Below are 18,289 nucleotides of genomic sequence, written 5' to 3' on the forward strand. Positions count from 1 at the left end.
ACACTCTCCGGTCAATAACCAATAGCAGGACGTGGATGTCCATATTGGCTCCTGCATATTCTACGAAGATCTTTATCGATTGAACCTCTATGTCAAGGATTCAGTTAATCCCGTGTAATATTCCCTTTGTCCTTCGGTATGTTACTTGCCCGAGATTCGATCTTCGGTATCTCTATACCTATTTCAATCTCGTTATCGGCAAGTCTCTTTACTCGTTCCGTAATACAAAATCCCATGGATAACTCTTTAGTCACATTGCTTGCAAGGCTTGTTTGTGATGTTGTATTACCGAGTGGGCCCCGAGATATCCCTCCGTCATACGGAGTGACAAATCCCACCCTTGATCCATGCTAATTCAACGGACACCTTCAGAGATACGTGTAGAGCACCTTTATAGTCACCCAGTTACGTTGCGACATTTGATACACACAAGGCATTCCTCCGGTGTCAGTGAGTTACATGATCTCATGGTCATAGGAATGTATACTTGACATGGAGAAAACAGTAGCAATAAAATAACACGATCACATGCTACGTTCATAGTTTGGGTCTTGTCCATCACATCATTCTCCTAATGATGTGACCCCGTTATCAAGTGACAACACTTGTCTATGGCTAGGAAACCTTAATCATCTTTGATCAATGAGCTAGTCAACTAGAGGATTACTAGGGACATTGTTTGTCTATGTATCCACACATGTATTTGTGTTTCCATTCAATACAATTCTAGCATGGATAATAAATGATTATCTTGAAACAGGAAATATAATAATAACTATTTTATTATTGCCTCTAGGGCATATTTCCAACAGTCTCCCGAGTCAATAATCTAGCTTCACATCACTATGTGATTTATAATGTAACGAATCTAACACCCATACAGTTCTAGTGTTTATCATGTTTTGCTCGTGGAAGAGGATTAGTCAACGAGTGTGCAACATTCAAATCCGTGTGCACTTTGTAAATATTTATGTCCTCCTCCTTGATATAATTGCGGATGGCATTGAAGCGTCATTTTATGTGTCTGGTCCTCTTGTGAAACCTTGGTTCCTTGGCTAGAGCAATGGCACCAGTGTTGTCATAGAAAATATTTATTGGATCCAGTGCACTTGGCACAACTCCAAGATCTGTCATGAACTGCTTCATCCAAACACCTTCTTTAGTCGCATCCGAGGCAGCTATGTACTCCGCTTCACATGTAGAATCAGCTACAATGCTCTTCTTGGAACCGCACCAGCTTACCGCACCCCCATTGAGAATAAATACGTATCCGGTTTGTGACTTAGAGTCATCCGGATCAGTGTCGAAGCTTGCATCGGTGTAACCCTTTACGACGAGCTCTTCGTCACCTCCATAAATGAGAAACATTTCCTTATTCCTTTTCACGTACTTCAAAATATTCTTGACCACTGTCGAGTGATCCATTCCCGGATTACTTTGAAACCTTCCCGCCATACTTATGGCAAGGCTGACATCAGGTCTTGTGTACAACATTGCATACATGATAGACCGTATGGCTGAAGCATAGGGGACGACACTCATCTTTTCTCTATCTTCTGCAGTCACTGGGCATTGAGTCTTACTCAACTTTATACCTTGTAATACATGCAAGAACCCTTTCTTGGATTGTTCCATTTTGAACTTCTTCAAAATCTTATCAAGTTATGTGCTCTGTGAAAGTCCTATCAAGCGTCTTGATCTATCTCTATAGATCTTGATGCCTAATATGTAAGCAGCTTCTCCCAGGTCCTTCATTGAAAAACTTTTATTCAAGTAATCCTTTACGCTTCCCAAAAGTTCTATCTTGTTTCCAATCAGAAATATGTCATCCACATATAATATTAGAAACGCTATAGAGCTCCCACACACTTTCTTGTAAATACAAGCTTCTCCAAAAACTTGTATAAACCCAAATGCCTTGATCACCTCATCAAAGCGCTGATTCCAGCTCCGAGATGCTTGCACCAGTCCATAAATGGATCGTGGAGTTTGCATACTTTGTCAGCATTCTCTGGATTGACAAAACCTTCTGGTTGCATCATATACAACTCTTCCTTAAGAAACCCGTTAAGGAACGTTGTTTTGACATCCATGTGCCAAATTTCATAATCGAAACATACATCTATTGCTAACATGATTCTGACAGACTTAAGCATCGCTACGAGTGAGAAAGTCATATCATAGTCAACTCCTTGAACTTGGGAAAAACCCTTTGCCACAAGTCAAGCTTTATAGACGGCCACATTACCGTCCGCATCCATCTTCTTCTTAAAGATCCATTTGTTCTGAATGGCCTTTCGCCCTTCAGGTAATACTTCCAAAGTCCATACTTTGTTTTCATACATAGATCCTATCTCGGATTTCATGGCGTCAAACCATTTGTTGGAATCCGGGCCCACCATTGCTTCTCCATAGCTCGTAGGTTCATTGTTGTCCAACAACATGATTGATAAGACAGGATTCCCGTAACACTCACGAGCTGTACGTGCCCTTGTTGACCTACGAGGTCCGATAGCAACTTGATCTGAAGTTTCTTGATCATCATTATTAGCTTCCTCTTCAACTTGTGTAGCTTCGACAGAAACTTCTTTCTGTCCAGCTCCACCATCTGGTTGAAGCAAAGGTTCTACAACATCATCAAGTTCTATCTTCGTCCCACTCAATTCTTTCGAGATAAATTCTTTCTCAAGAAATGCTCCGTTTTTAGCGACAAACACTTTGTCTTTGGATCTGAGATAGAAGGTGTGCCCAACTGTCTCTTTTGGGTATCCTATGAAGACACACTTTTCCGCTTTGGATTCCAACTTTTCAGGCGGAAGGTTTTTGACATAAGCATCACATCCCCAAACTTTAAGAAATGAAAACTTTGGCTTCTTGCCATACCACAATTCATATAGTGTCGTCTCAACAGATTTTGATGGTGCCCTATTTAAAGTGAATACAACTGTCTCCAATGCATAGCCCCAAAATGATAATGACAAATCGTTAAGGGACATCATAGAACGCACCATATCTAATAAAGTACGATTAGGACGTTTGGACACACCATTACGCTGTGGAGTTCCAAGCGGTGTCAACTGTGAAACAATTCCACATTTTCTTAAGTGAGCACCAAACTCATAACTCATATACTGATCTCCTAGGTCAGATCGTAGGAATTTGATCTTCTTGTTATGATGATTTTCAACTTCACGCTGAAATTGCTTGAACTTTTCAAACGTTCCAGACTTGTGCTTCATCAAGTATATATAACCATATCTACTCAAATCATCAGTGAAGGTGAAAAAATAACGATATCCACCGCGTGCCTCTATGCTCATTGATCCTCACACATTAGTATGTATGATCTCCAACAAGTCACTTGCATGCTCCATTGTTCTGGAGAACGGAGTCTTAGTCATTTTGCCCATGAGGCATGGTTCACATGTGTCAAGTGATTCAAAATCAAGTGACTCCAAAAGTCCATCAACATGGAGTTTCTTCATGCGTTTTATACCAATATGACCTAAGCGTCAGTGCCACAAGAAAGTGGTGCTATCATTATCAACCCTACATATTTTGGTCTCAATGTTATGGATATGAGTATCTTCACTATCGAGATTCAACATGAACAAACCCCTCACATTGGGTGCATGACTAATACGTCTCAAACGTATCGACTTTTCCAAACACTTTTGCTATTGTTTTGGCCTCATTCTTGCATGATTTGAATGAAACTAACCCGGACTGACGCTGTTTTCAGCAGAGCTGCCTGTATGGTTTTCTTGTCTGCAGGAAAATGGATTTTTAAGCGTCCCAGAAAATTCCAATAAAAAATAGAGAAAATCCATGCACCGGAAGGAACCTTGGGCCAGAAGATGGGCCAGAGGGGGGCCACACGGCCTCCAGGCCACCTGTGGGCGCGTCCTGCCCCCTGGCCGGGCCGGGAGGCCGCCGCCACCCTCGATTCTTCTTCGGGAGAGCTAATCTGGAGGCTGTTTTGGCCTCCGGAGAGGGGAAATCGTCGCCATCGTCATCACCATCACCACTCCATTATCCTCCCATGGCTTCCCCCATCATGTGTGAGTAATTCCCCGCTCTAGGTGAAGGGGATGGGAGAGATTGGATGAGTTAGATCATGTAATAGTTCGTCGGATTGTTGGGGGCATGTTGCCTATCATCTACTATGGTGCTTATCATCTTTGCTACTACTTGTTACTCTTAATGCTTGTCACTTTGGGCCCGAGTGCCATGATTTCAGATCTGAATACCTTATGTTTTCATGAATATATTTGTGTTCTTGATCCTATCCATGAGTAGTATGCACCTATTATAGTCCGGAACCGACGATCCCAATGGTGACAACTTGGGACACCAAAGGGAATAGACTATAGTTTGAGGATTCCATGTATCCATTGATCATTAATTCTTTGTTCCAATGCTCTTTGATAGGAGCACCTCAATCTCCATAAGTTCCTTTTGGCCCCGTTGATAGTGGGATGGTAGGACAAAAGATGTTGTGCAAGTTCTTATTGCAAGCACGCACGACTACCTCGGGATACATGCCTAATGTTTGACATTGGAGACGACGCCGGCTAGGGCGTCGATGGAGCCGGCCACCAATCAGACGCCTGGGGACGGCACCATCATCGTCTCCAACCGTGGCCCGGTTGCTCCAGGAGCCGGCCCCAGCGCCGGGAGCCGGCCTATGAAGGCTTGGCGGGCGGCCAACCTCGAGCGCCAGACGCTGCCCGCTGGAACCGTGCTCCATGGCGTCCCGGAGTTGGTGTCGCTGTTTGGCAGCAGCCGATACAAGGTGAAGCAGGCGGCCCGCATGGCGGACAGCGATCTAGAGCGCCTGGAGGAGCGCACCAGGGTGAGTACTTTATCCTTTGCACCTTCTTCATCTTGGTTTTGATTTTTTCTTCTCTTGAATCAGTGGGGGCGTGCCAGTGCACCCACTAGGTGTAGCCCCTGAGAATCGGGCCAACCAAGCATTGGCCGGGCCGAATCTCTTCGAGCTTATCCCTTGTCTTTGCTTTTTTAGTGGGGGCGCGCTAGCGCACCCATTGGGTGTAGCCCCCGAGAATCGGATTGGTTATGAATTAATAGGGTCGAATCTTATTTTGCTTCTTCTTTGCTTTGCTCGTAGGACCTTTACGACGCCCAGGTGCATGCGTATAACACGCTGCGGTCTCAGAACCAGGCGGCTAACGGCCAGGTCGCCGATCTTCAGGTCCGGCTGGGCGAGGCCGTCACGGAGCGGGACGCCTTGCGTGAGGCGGACCAGCGGCTCCAGCAGTAGCTGGCTCTTCTCTAGACGGAGAAGGAGGATCTTGAGGCGGCCCGCCAGGCTGAGCAAGAGCAGCTGCGCGCCACCCTGCAGGAGAAGAACGACTCCTATGCTGCCGACACGGAGCGTCTCAAGACGGCTCATCTCGAGGAGATGAAGCTCAAGGACGCTGCCCTGAAGGGGAAGGAGGAAGCCTTGATCCATAGGCAGGCGCAGCTGGCCAAGGCGCTGGAGATGGCTGCGGCTCTCCAGGAAGAGATCTCCCGCGCAACTCAAGCGAGCAAGGTGCGGGAGCTCGAGGCCGTGGAGAATGCCCACGAGACTGACATCCATTTCGTCCGGAAGTCCTTTTTATTTCGTCTTGAATTTTCTTCTTTGTTGATTCCTCCTCTTATTCTTCTTCGCACCCCTTCCCCTATCCCAGGATTCTTCCCTGAGACACGGGAAGCGGCTGAAACGGCTGTCGAGGTCAGCCGCGAGGAGCGTCGCGTTGCCGGGCAGGAGGTAGACGCCACTGTCGGCTAGAGCGTGGAACAGATTGGCGTGGGCCTCAGAGCCCGCTTGCGTGCCCTGGCCGAATCCGTGGAGCGGCTTCAGAGCGCAGGCTCGTCGATGATAAAGGCTCTGTGGCCCGACGCCGTGGAGCCGGCGTCGATGAGCCGGCTCTCCTGCTGGCTTGCGGCCGACGACGATCACCTTGACGCCTGGCGTGCCTCAGTCGCGCGTGCTGGAGCCTACATGGCCCTGTGCTTGGCCAAGTCCTGGTACCGGAACCTGGACTTGGGCAAGCTCGTCGCGCAGCGTGACGGCTCAGAGGGGGAGCTGCAGGCCGTCGAGGATCAGCTGCGTGTGAGGGCCAGTGACATCGCCTCGTACGCCGCCTGGGATGAGCTCAACTTGGAGCGGGATGAAGACGACAATGTGATCCCTGAGGATCTGCACCGTCTTGAGCCTTATATCGCCAATGGCAGCTCCGACAAGGCGGCCCATGAGGGGGAAGGCGCCGCCTCCAGTGGCAAGGCATATGCCGACTCCGCCAAGGACGGAGCCGGAAGCTGTCGTGGAGGAGACGACGCCACCGCCTCGGGAGCAGCTGGCAATGGCGAAGTCACCACTTCAAGAGCAGCAGCCGGGGCAACAGACGGGGCCGACGCCCCTTAGTCGGTCCTATTTTTGTTTTGGTTGTCTGCAATATATTGTCAGTCCAACAGTTCCACCCACTGGGGGTGTGTAATGAACTTCTGCCGTTGGCCAATGCTTTTGAATGTATGAATTCTGCATTAAATTCGTAATGCCATGCGTGCTGTTTTATGTTTTCATCTTTTGATTCCTGCTTGACTTATTTTTCTCCAACCCCTTTACTCCCTCTAGCATCTAGCCCGCCAGCCCGCCAGCCGGGAGGCGGTCTGTGACTGGGTCGAGGCTTCTGCCTTTGGGAATATTGGACTTAGATTTTTCGAAGCCATCAAGACTTAAAGACTCAAACACAAACCAGCAGAGGCCGGCTAGAATAAGATCTCTAAAAGGATCAAACCAACCCGAGCCGGCAACCCTTTTTGTAGTTTGAAATTTTCACGCAACAGGCCTTACCTGGCGCCGCCTCGCTAGCCGGACAGCCGGGAGCCGGTCTGTAGCTATTACGAGACGGCCAGGGTTCGACCCGGTAGACACTATATGTTCTTCTACAACTAAGGTAATCGTTCGGGCGGCTAGCAAGCCCCCGAGCCCGTTGGAGCCGGACCAAGGGACTCACAGAATGAGTGAAGACTCTAGTATGAACCCAAAAGAGGTATGCTTTAAGCATCGGCTTGAAACATCATTTGTATTCATTGGAAATACTGGAGAGGGAGGAAGATACATATGTGCATGCTCTTTCCATTTTTGTTACTTGCCTTCTTAGAAATAGAACGGGTGAAGCAACGCCGCGTTCCATGGACGTTCCATCTCTTGGCCGGAGTCGTCCCTCTTGCGCTTCCTTGGCTTCTGGGCATCGATCAGGTAGTAGGCATTGTTATGCAATGCCCTGCTGATGATGAAGGGTCCCTCCCATGGGGATGAGAGCTTGTGCTGGCCGCTGTTCGCTGGATTCTTCTGAGCACCAAGTCTCCCTCTCTAAAAGAGGGAGGCTTGATTTTCTTGTTGTGGTAGTACCTCAGCTTCTATTGATAGATTGCCGTCCGGCTCAAGGCTAGGTCCCGTGCCTCCTCGAGCAGATCGATGCCGCCTTCTCTTGCCTCCTATGCTTTTGTTTCTGTGTATAGGGTGACCCTAGGTGAGTCGAACTCGACATCTGTAGGGATGATAGCCTCGGACCCATATACGAGAAAGAATGGGGTGAAGCCGGTTGATCGGTTGGGCATGGTGCGGAGGCTCCACAGTACTGCCGGCAACTCTTCAATCCAGCAGTCGGCTAACCCCGCGAGTGGTGCCACCAGTCTTGACTTGATGTCGGCTAGGATTAGGCCGTTGGCCCTCTCCACCTGGCCGTTGGACTGGGGGTGTGCCACCGATGCCAAGTCGAGCCGGATGCCTACCTTGGAGCAGTAGAGCGGCAAAGTACCCTTGGCAAAGTTGGTGCCGTAGTCGGTGATGATGCTGTGGGGGATGCCGTATCGGACAAAGATGTCCGTGATGAACCTGACGGTCGTGGGGCCGTCAAGCTTCTTGATGGGTCTAGACGCGATCCACTTGGTAAATTTATCGATGGCCACCAAGCGATGAGTCATGCCGCCTCGAGCGGTCTTGAATGGTCCCACCATGTCCAACCCCTAGGGCGAAAGGCCATGACAAGGGGATGGTTTTGAGGGCCGAATGCGGCATGTGGCTCTGCGTGCCGAAGCATTGGCAGCCCTCGCATTTGTTGACCATGTCCATGGCATCCTCGAGGGCCTTGGGCCAGTAGAATCCATGGCGGAACGCCTTGGCCACCAGGGTTCTAGAGGTGGCTTGATGCCCGCACTCCCCATGGTGAATGTCTATGAGGATCTCTTGTCCCTTGATACGTCTCAAACGTATCTATAATTTTTGATGGTTTCATGCTGTTATCTTGTCAACTTTGGATGTTTTATATACCTTTTATATCTTTTTTGGGACTAACTTATTAATTCAGTGCCAAGTGCCAGTTCCTGTTTTTCTGTGTTTTTGACTCTTTTCAGATCTGATTTTGGAACGGAGTCCAAACGGAATAAAATCCCGAAATAAATTTTTCCGGAACAGAAGAAGATCGGGGGACTTGAGGGCCAAGGCAGGAGGCCCAGAGGGAGCCCACAAGCCCTGTGGCCACGGCTAGGGGGGGTGGGCCCGCGGTGACCAGGCTTGTGGCCTCCCTGGAGCTCCCGTGCCCTAGCTCTTTGGCCTATATATTCCCTAAAATCCCATAAAAAATCAAGGCGTCCACGAAACCACTTTTACGCTGCCGCAAGCTTCCGTTTCCGTGAGATCTCATCTGGAGACCCTTCCCGGTGCCCTGCCGGAGGGGACTTTGGAGCTGGAGGGCTTCTACATCAACATCATCGCCTCTCCAATGACTCGTGAGTAGTCTACTTCAGACCTACGGGTCCGTAGTTAGTAGCTTGATGGCTTCTTCTCTCTCTTGGATCTTCAATACAATGTTCTCCATGATCTTCATGGAGATCTATCCGATGTAATCCTCTTGGCGGTGTGTTTGTCGAGATCCGATGAATTGTGGATTTGTGATCAGATTATCTATGAATTATATTTGAGTCTTTGTTGATTTCTTATATGCATGATTTGATATCCTTGTAAGTCTCTCCGAATCTTGGGTTTTGTTGGGCCAACTAGATCTATGATTCTTGCAATGGGAGAAGTGTTTGGTTTTGGGTTCATACCGTGCGGTGACCTTTCCCAGTGACAGAAGGGGCAGCAAGGCACGCATCATGTTGTTTCCATCAAGGGTAACAGGATGGGCTTTCATCATAGATTTGAGATTGTCCATCTACATCATGTCATCTTGCTTAAGGCGTTACTCTGTTCTTTTGAACTCAATACACTAGATGTATGCTGGATAGCGGTCGACGTGTGGAGTAATAGTAGTAGATGATGGAAGTATCGGTCTACTTGTTTTGGACTGATGCCTATATGTATGATCATTGCCATAGATAACGTCATGACTTTGCACGGTTCTATCAATGGCTCGACATTAATTCGTTCACCCACCGTCTACTTGCTTTCATGAGAGAAGCCACTAGTGAACACTATGCCCCCCGGGTCTATTCACAATTATCATCTCAACTTTCACTTTTACTTTGCTTTGTTTACTTTTTGCTTTCAGTTCTCACTTTGCAAATAATCTATAAGGGATTGACAACCCCTTCATAGCGTTGGGTGCAAGCTCTTTGTGTTTGTGAAGGTACTTGTGACTTGACGCGATCCTCCTACTGGATTGATACCTTGGTTCTCAAACTGAGGGAAATACTTACCGCCACAGTGCTAAATCACCCTTTCCTCTTCAAGGGAACACCAACGCAGGCTACAAGGCCGTGGGGAAATCCTTCGCATATTTGCCAAGGAAATCCCTATAGGCATAGCCAGCAGCAGAAGGATTTCTGGCGCTGTTGCCGGGGAAGGTCTTTTGTTGCTGTAGCATCCCTTTTCTGATTCGACGCAGCGCTGGAACACGCCAGTCACGCTACGCCGAACCAGCTCGCGATTGATGATGGCGTAGGCTGCAGATCGGCGCTGGATCTGCCTTGCCTCCGCCTCCTCTTGAGGAAGCTCGCCGCGAAGAAGGAAGGCCAGGATGGATTGAGCCCACGACGGAGCCGACAGAAGGACTGGCTCCGTCTCGACCTGAGTGTCGGGGGCTTCTGTAGCCCCTGCGCTTGATGAAGCAGTCGCAGGCTCGAGACTCTCTGTCTCTGATGCCGTTGTGGCAGCCGGCTCGCCGTCTACCTCCATGACGTCGACCCACTGGGTGTCGAGACGACATGATTCGAGGCTTGGCGGAGCCGGATTTGTTGTTGTAGCCAGCGAAGTGGTCGTAGCCGGCGTAGTGGTTGTAGCCGGTGCCGCAATTGGAGTCGGTAGAGCCAGTGCAGCCGGCACAGAAGCTGTAGCCGGCGCAACTGGCGTAGCCGACGATGCTTGCACCGAGGGACCAGCCGGCAGAAAAAATGATGCCGAAAGTGGGGACGGCTTGATGGACGGCTTGTGCAGCTGTTCGAGGGAGACGTCGGCTGGAATGGCTTGTCTTGTGGAGCCAATCTTGGCGAATGTATCAGCCGCCTCATTGTCCGCCCTGGGAACGTGGTGAAACTCGCAACCCTCTAAAGGGCCGCTGAGCTGCTGGATGACGAAGCGGTAGCTCGCCATGTTGGCGTCCCCAGCGTCCCATTCACCAGAGACTTGCTGCACCACAAGGTCCGAGTTGCCGAAGCAAAGGAGCCACCGGATGCCAATTTCCTTGGCGAGCCGGAGGCCGTGAGCAAGCGCTTCGTACTCGGCGACGTTGTTGGAGGCGGCGAAGTGAATCTCGAGAGCATACTTGACCTGGTCTCCTTTTGAAGATATCAAGACAATGCCGGCTCCCAGACCAGTTTGCATCTTTGAGCCATCGAAGTGCATCCGCCAATGAGTGGAATCTGGAGGCGGCGGCTCAAACTGGGTTTCAGTCCAGTCGACGAGGAAGTCGGCCACCACCTGAGGCTTGATGGCAGTGCGAGGCTCGTAGCGGATGTCGTGGTCGGCCATGGAGATGGACCACTTAGCGATCCGCCCAGTCGCGTCACGGTTGCCCATGATTTCTGAAAGTGGAGCAGTGCTCACCACAGTGATGGCATGCTCTTGGAAGTATTGCTTCAACTTATTTGCAGCAAGGTAAACACCAGAACACATTTTCTCGTAGTGGGGGTAGTTTTGCTTGGAGGCGGACAAGACCTCGCTTAGGTAGTAGATAGGGCATTGCACTAACAGTACCTTGCCCTCCTCCTTTTGCTCAACTACCAGCACTACACTAACCACGCGAGTGGTCGCTGCAATGTATATGAGAATGGGTTCCCTTTCAGCCGGTGCTGCCAAGATTGGCAGGCTCGAGATGACCCGCTTGAGGTCGCGAAAGGCTTTGTCCGCCTGGTCGTTCCACTCAAACTTCGTTGTCTTCTTCATGATCTGATAGAGTGGAAGGGCCTTCTCGCCGAGCCGGCTGACGAACCGGCTAAGGGACGCCAGGGAGCCGGCAAACTTTTGGACGTCTAGGATTCGATCCGGCTTCACCATCCGCTCGATGGTGCCGATTTTCTCAGGGTTCGCTTCAATGCCGCAAGCGGACACGAAGAACCCCAAGAGTTTGCCGCCTGGAACCCCAAAGACGCACTTCTCCGGATTGAGCCGGATCTTGTATTCACGCAGGTTGGCGAACGTCTCCCGCAAGTCGTCGAGGAGGCTGAAGTGCTGCTTGGTCTTGACGACGATGTCATCCACATAGACGTGGATGTTTCTGCCAATCTGTGGCAGTAAGCACTGCTGCATGCATCATTGGAATGTCGCACCAGCGTTCTTCAGACCGAACGTCATGGTGGTGTAGAAGTAGGCCCCGAAGGGTGTGATGAAGGAGGTCTTCAGGCGATCAGATGGATCCAGCTTGATTTGATGGTAGCCGGAATAAGCATCCAGAAATGATAGAAGTTCGCAGCCGGCTGTGGAGTCGATCACTTGATCTATTCGGGGCAAGGCGAAAGGGTCTTTCGGGCAGGACTTATTCAGGTTTGTGTAGTCGATACACATTCGCCAGGTGTTGTTTTTCTTTAGCACAAGGACTGGATTGGCTAACCAGTCCGGGTGGAAAACCTCTATGATGAAGCTGGCTGCAAGGAGCCGGGCAATCTCTTCTCCGATTGTGCGCCGCTTCCCCTTGGCGAAGTGGCGCAAAGGTTGTTTCACTGTCTTTGCATCCAGTCGCACGTGAAGTTTGTGCTCAGCGTACTTCCTCGGGACACCAGGCATGTCTTTGGGGGACCATGCAAAGATGTCCCGATTCTCATGGAGGAAGTCAACGAGCTCGCCTTCCTATTTGGGCTGAGGCCAGCCCCGATGGTGACGCATTGCTTGGGGTTTGCAGGGTCGAGTGACACCTGCTTGGTTTCTTTAGCCGGCTTGAAGGAGCCTTCACCGACTGACTGGGATGAAGGAGTAGTGATCGCCGGCTGCTCGGTAGCCTGAGCCACGAGCCGGTTAATCTGCCTTTTCTCCTTAGCAATCACCATGGCGTCGGCCAGGCGGCTGCTGTCTTGTGCACACTCGAGTGACTTCTTGTAGTCGCCAGCAACGGTGATGATGCCCTTGGGACCCGACATCTTCATCTTCAGGTAGGCGTAGTGGGGGATAGCCATGAACTTGGCCAGAGCCGGTCTGCCGAGCAGCGCGTGATACGGGCTGCTGAGATCCACCACCTCGAACCATATGGACTCACGGCGAAAGTGAGCCTTGTCACCGAAAAGGACGTCCAGCTGGATTTTGCCGATCGGCGAGCAGGACTGTCCCGGCACGATGCCGTGTAAGACAGTGCTGGTCGGCAAGACGTCCTTCTCCTTGAGCCCGAGCTTGAGGAGGGTGTCGAGGTAGAGGATGTTGATGATGCTGCCGCCGTCGACCAACACCCGGGAGAACCGGCATGTGAGCCTCTGGGAGGCGAAGGTAGGGTCAAGGATGAGCACGTATGAGCCCGGGTTGGGCATCACCGCAGGATGGTCGACCCGGCTCCATGTGATGGGCTTTTCAGACTAGTGCATGTATTGGGGAACCGAGGGGACCATGGCATTCACCTCGCGTCGGCACTGGCGCTGGCTGTGCTTGTCATTGCCTTCACTGGTGAAGACGACGAATGCTCCGTCTTGATGGGGGTAGTCGTCGTGGAGGCGGCCGTCGTCGCGAGGCGGCGGCGGTGGAGACGGAGCTGGACCGAGAGCTGGAGCTTGAGGCGCTGCACGCGCACCTGAGGTAGCCGGCAGGCCCTCCCCTTCCGACAGTCATCGTGCAAAGCTGCACTGTTGAAGGGTATGGCTAGAGGGCTTCGCCCCAGAATGCATCTTGCAGGGTGCGTAAAGCATCTGCTTGAAAGACTGCTTGGGCTGCCAGTCGTTCTTGTTGGTCCGCCTCCGTTGGAAGCCATCCTGAGTTGCCGATGCCTCTCCCTCCATGCTGGCTACCAACTTGTTGTTGGAGCGCGAATCTAGCTGATCCGCATTGCGCTTGTTGTTGTTCTTGCCGCGTCGATTGTCTCCAACCGGCTTGGTAGTAGCCGGCATGGGGACAACCTTGTCCGAGGCGGTCACCTTGACCCGCATTGCGGAGTCGGCCATGGCGTACTTGTCCGCCTTGGCCATGAGCACCGCCAGAGAGGTGGGCTTAGAGCACATGAGCTTGTGCTTGAGGAGAGTGCTGTCTCGGCAGCCGTCGATGAAGTACTGGATGGCTTGTACCTCATGCACTCCCTCGCAGGAGTTGCAAAGCTCCGTCCAGCGTGTGTCGTAGTCGTGAAGGGGTTCATTGGGCATCTGGACGCACATGGCCAGCTCGCAAGGCCGGCCAGGGCGATTGTAGGTGCCAGTGAAGTTGCGGACGAACACCTCCTCGAAATCAACCCATGAGTTGACGCTGCCGGCTGGAAGGCTGTTAAGCCATATCCGAGCCGAGCCGGCGAGCATGAGTGGCACATAGCGGACTGCTACGCGCTTGTTGCCCGTGGCAATGCCGACGGCGGCGGTGTAATCGATCAGCCATTCTTCTGGCTTGGCGGTGCCATTGTACTTGGGAGTGTCCCGAGGCAAAGTGAAGCCTCGGGGAAACGGCTCCCCTCGGATCCGGGGGCCGAAGCACGTCAGACCGATGGGACCAATCTCCTCGAGAAGAGCTGATTGTGCCAGGGTGTTGAGACGCCTGCGGGCCTCGTGGTCACTGATGGGGTCATAGTCCTAGGGTAGGGTCATAGGCCTGCCCTACATGTCCTACCCAAGGACTACCCCACACAAGGGATAGGACCTTAAGTATGCCCCGACTGAATTAAGGTGCCCCCATCATCCAGTCAGTAACAGGCCCAGAATCATCCAGTCGGAGACTAACATTCGGAGAGCACCGGGCCTACCGACTGGATACACTCGGTACGTCGTAACCTCTCCGGAGGGAAACTGCTGTACGTTTCCGGGTGCATTTACTAGCATTTAGAGCATACGTTACCTGTAACGTATGCATTCAATCGCCACTACTCCACCCTTGAATCAGAACCGTTGTGGAGGGCAGCGCACTCTATATAAGCCGCCCTCCCCCACTGGTAAAGGGTTAGCAAATCTTTGTACTCCATATCACACTCGGTAACAAGCTCCGAGAGCACTGAGACGTAGGGCTGTTACCTCCACCGCAGAGGGGCCTGAACTCATACAACCTCGCCGTAGCTAGGACTCTGCCCATCTCATTCGTACCCTACACATCTACTGTCAGGCTTATACCCACGACAGTTGGCGCCCACCGTGGGGCAGGCGTCTAAGCGACTTCCGGTGAGTTTGCGACTACTTCCTTTCGTCATGTCGTCCGGTGGAGGTTCGAGCATGGGTCACCAGATCCTCTTCGGCGCTCTCTCCTTCCTCGTCGACGATTCGGCGTGGCTTCGGAAGGCACTTCTCGACGTCGAGGCGCTTCCCCGTCGCGGGGCCACAACTTCCGTGCCGGTGCTCGCGGCGTTCTTCTCCTCCAACAATCGGCTCCATTGCCGGCTTGCACCTTCGTCACGCGCCGCAGCAAGCGATCTCGCAGTCCGCGTCTACAACGTTGGGTGCAACATGCCCGAGCGCGTAAGTTTGCGTCCTCTCAAGTGGCGGTTCTGGAGTCTCTTGTGGTTGCCCCGCGTCCCCAGTGCTCGGGCTCGGTTCCGACTAAGCTTCCTTCCGAGTACATGGGCCTCGGGCCTGCAGCAGAAGTTCACATGGCCAACACCCATGAAGATCCCCATCAGGCTGGCCGGAACGAGCAGGAAGCCGGTGAAGCATCCGGTGCACGCCGTCCGCCTCGCCGTTCTGCCAGTCGGCACACCCGGCAGAGCAACGTAGAGTTGTTCCGCACACCTCTCCTCAATTTGGCTGCGGCAGCCAAGATCGCCGATTCCCTCCAGCCGACTGATTCAAGGGCAGGAAGAGGAATCGAGCAGATCCGTGCTCTGTTGCACACGGCGCAGCAGCAGAATTCGGCAGTCTCCCAATCGCACAATCGGATCCACAATAGTTCCGCCTATGCAAACACGCATCGGTCGGTTCACAGCCCCGGCTCCTATCAGCACCACAGGGGAGGCAGTCGTTCCATGGTCTGTGAAGATCGCCGCCGTTCGCGCACCCCTCCGCCGGGTGGACCCTATGGGTCCCGACATCATGATGATCGGCGTTCAGTCGGCGACACTTACGACCCGAGACCCGACGCGAGAGGGCGAATCGCCCAGCGAAGAGTCGACAGGGGTCGAGCCCACCGCGATGGCCACGATCTGGATCGTCCGGGTGGCGGCAGGACCATCGTGTTCGGTCCCGAGTGTTTTAGTCGAGCCATCCGCTCGGCTGACATCCCGCCCAACTTCCGATTGGCAGCGGGAATCGGTAAATTTACGGGGGAATCCAAGCCTGAAACATGGCTAGACGACTACCGAGTGGCAGTCCAGATCGGAGGAGGGGACGACTATGTCGCTATGAAGCACCTCCCTCTGATGCTCGACGGCTCGGCGCGAGCTTGGCTGAACCAGTTAGCCCCCTCAAGCATTTACAGTTGGGCAGATCTTGCCCGAGTGTTCATCATGACCTTCGAAGGGACGTGCAAACGACCTGCAGGCCTTGTGGAGCTTCAGCACTGTGTCCAGAAGCCGAATGAGCCCTTGCGCGACTTCATCCAGCGATGGACGACTCTTTACCACACGGCGGAGAGCGTCACCGAGCATCAAGCATTCTGCGCATTCAAGGCAGGCGTACGGTACAGAGAGTTGTACCTAAAGTTCGGCCGGACGGGCGACATCTCCATGAGCAAGATGATGGAGATAGCTGCTCGTTATGCAAATGGCGAGGAAGAAGACCGCATCCGGAGCGGCAAACACAAGATAGTCGGTGATGCCGACGGAGGTAACACTCGGAAGCAGAAACAGAAAGTTCCACCCACACCGCAGGCAGAAGCTGCAGCTGTGACCAGCGCCAAGTTCAAGGGCAAAGGGAAAGCGCAGTCTGCCCCCAAGAAGAAGCCGTTCAACAATCCCATCCTGGATCAGCCTTGTCCAATACACACGAAGATGGACGAAGAAGGCAATCCCATATACGCGAAGCATACCACTCGGTAATGTCGTCTCCTGATCCAGGGGTTCAGCGAAGGACAACCGAGTGAGAAGAATCCTGAACAAGATGAGGAGGATAAGGAGGATCCGTTCCCCCAAGTCCATGCAACCCTCATGATTTTTGCTGATGTCGAAAGCAAGAGTCGACTGAAGCTAGTGAACAAAGAGGTCAACATGGCCGTTTCGACTGCTCCCAAGTTCCTTAGATGGTCTCAGACTGCGATCACCTTTGATCAGTCGGACCATCCAACGCATGTCCCCACGCCAGGAAGACAGGCTCTGGTCGTTGACCCGGTAGTGGAAGGAGTCTGACTGCGCAAAGTCCTCATGGACGGCGGTAGCGGACTGAACATCATGTACGCCGACACCCTCAAGGGAATGGGCATTCCGATGTCCAGACTCAGCGAGAGCAATATGCAGTTCCACGGAGTCGTCCCCGGGCGGAAGGCCAAGTCACTCGGCCAGATCGCGCTGGACGTCACTTTCGGCTCCGACAAAAACTTTCGCAAGGAGAAGCTCACATTCGAGGTGGTAGATTTCCAGAGCGCTTACCATGCAATTCTGGGCCGCCCGGCGTACGTGAGTTTCATGGCACGCCCGTGCTATGTGTACTTGAAGTTGAAGATGCCAGGTCCAAAAGGCGTTATCACCATCACCGGCAACCGTCAGCGAGCCGAGGAGTGTCTGCAAGAGGGATCAAGGATCGCCGACCAGCAGATGGCTGTACTCGAGCTCGAAGAGTACAAGAAGACAATCGACCCTGCCGACTTAATGCGCTCAAAGAAGCCAGCTTCTGAGTCCGCGTTCCAGTCGGCGGGAGAGACTAAGAAGGTCAGCATCCACCCGACGGACGAGTCTGCCGCCCCGACGAACATCTCCACCACCCTCGATCCTAAATAGGAAGCCGAGCTCACCCAATTCCTCCGTGAGAACTGGGACATCTTCGCATGGAAGCCTTCTGACATGCCGGGTGTACCCAGGGAGTTGGCTGAGCACCAACTGCATGTGGATCCCGTCGCTCGGCCCGTCTGCGAGCGCCTGCGTCGGTTCGCCGCGCACAAGAGGAAGGCAATCGGAGAAGAGGTGGCCAAGCTGCTGGCTGCCAACTTCATTCGCGAGGTTCACCACTCCGAGTGGCTCGCCAATGTCGTCATGGTGCCCAAGAAGGACAAGTCACTCCGAATGTGCATTGATTTCAAGCACCTCAATAAGGTCTGCCCGAAAGACCATTTTCCGCTCCCCCGCATAGATCAAATTGTCGATTCGACTGCGGGATGCGAGCGTTTGTCATTCCTTGATGCATACTCGGGTTATCATCAGATCCGTCTGTATGGTCCCGATGAGTTGAAAACAGCCTTCATCACCCCGTTTGGGTGCATCTGCTACATCACTATGCCTTTCGGTCTGAAGAATGCAGGAGCTACCTTTATGCGCATGATCCAAAAATGTCTCCTCGACCAGATCGGTCGCAATGTGGAGGCATACATGGATGATATCGTAGTCAAGTCACGCAAAGGTTCCGACCTGCTGACTGACTTGGCAGAAACATTCGCCAACCTTCGTAGGTACGATATCAAGCTAAACCCAGCCAAATGTTCATTCGGTGTTCCCAGCGGATAGTTACTCGGTTTCTTCGTTTCCAAACGAGGGATCGATGTTAACCCCGAAAAGACCGGGACCATCGTCCGAATGGATAGGCCGGTCAGAAT

Source organism: Hordeum vulgare, chromosome 3H, assembly GCF_904849725.1.
Source record: "Hordeum vulgare subsp. vulgare chromosome 3H, MorexV3_pseudomolecules_assembly, whole genome shotgun sequence".
NCBI lineage: Eukaryota > Viridiplantae > Streptophyta > Magnoliopsida > Poales > Poaceae > Hordeum > Hordeum vulgare.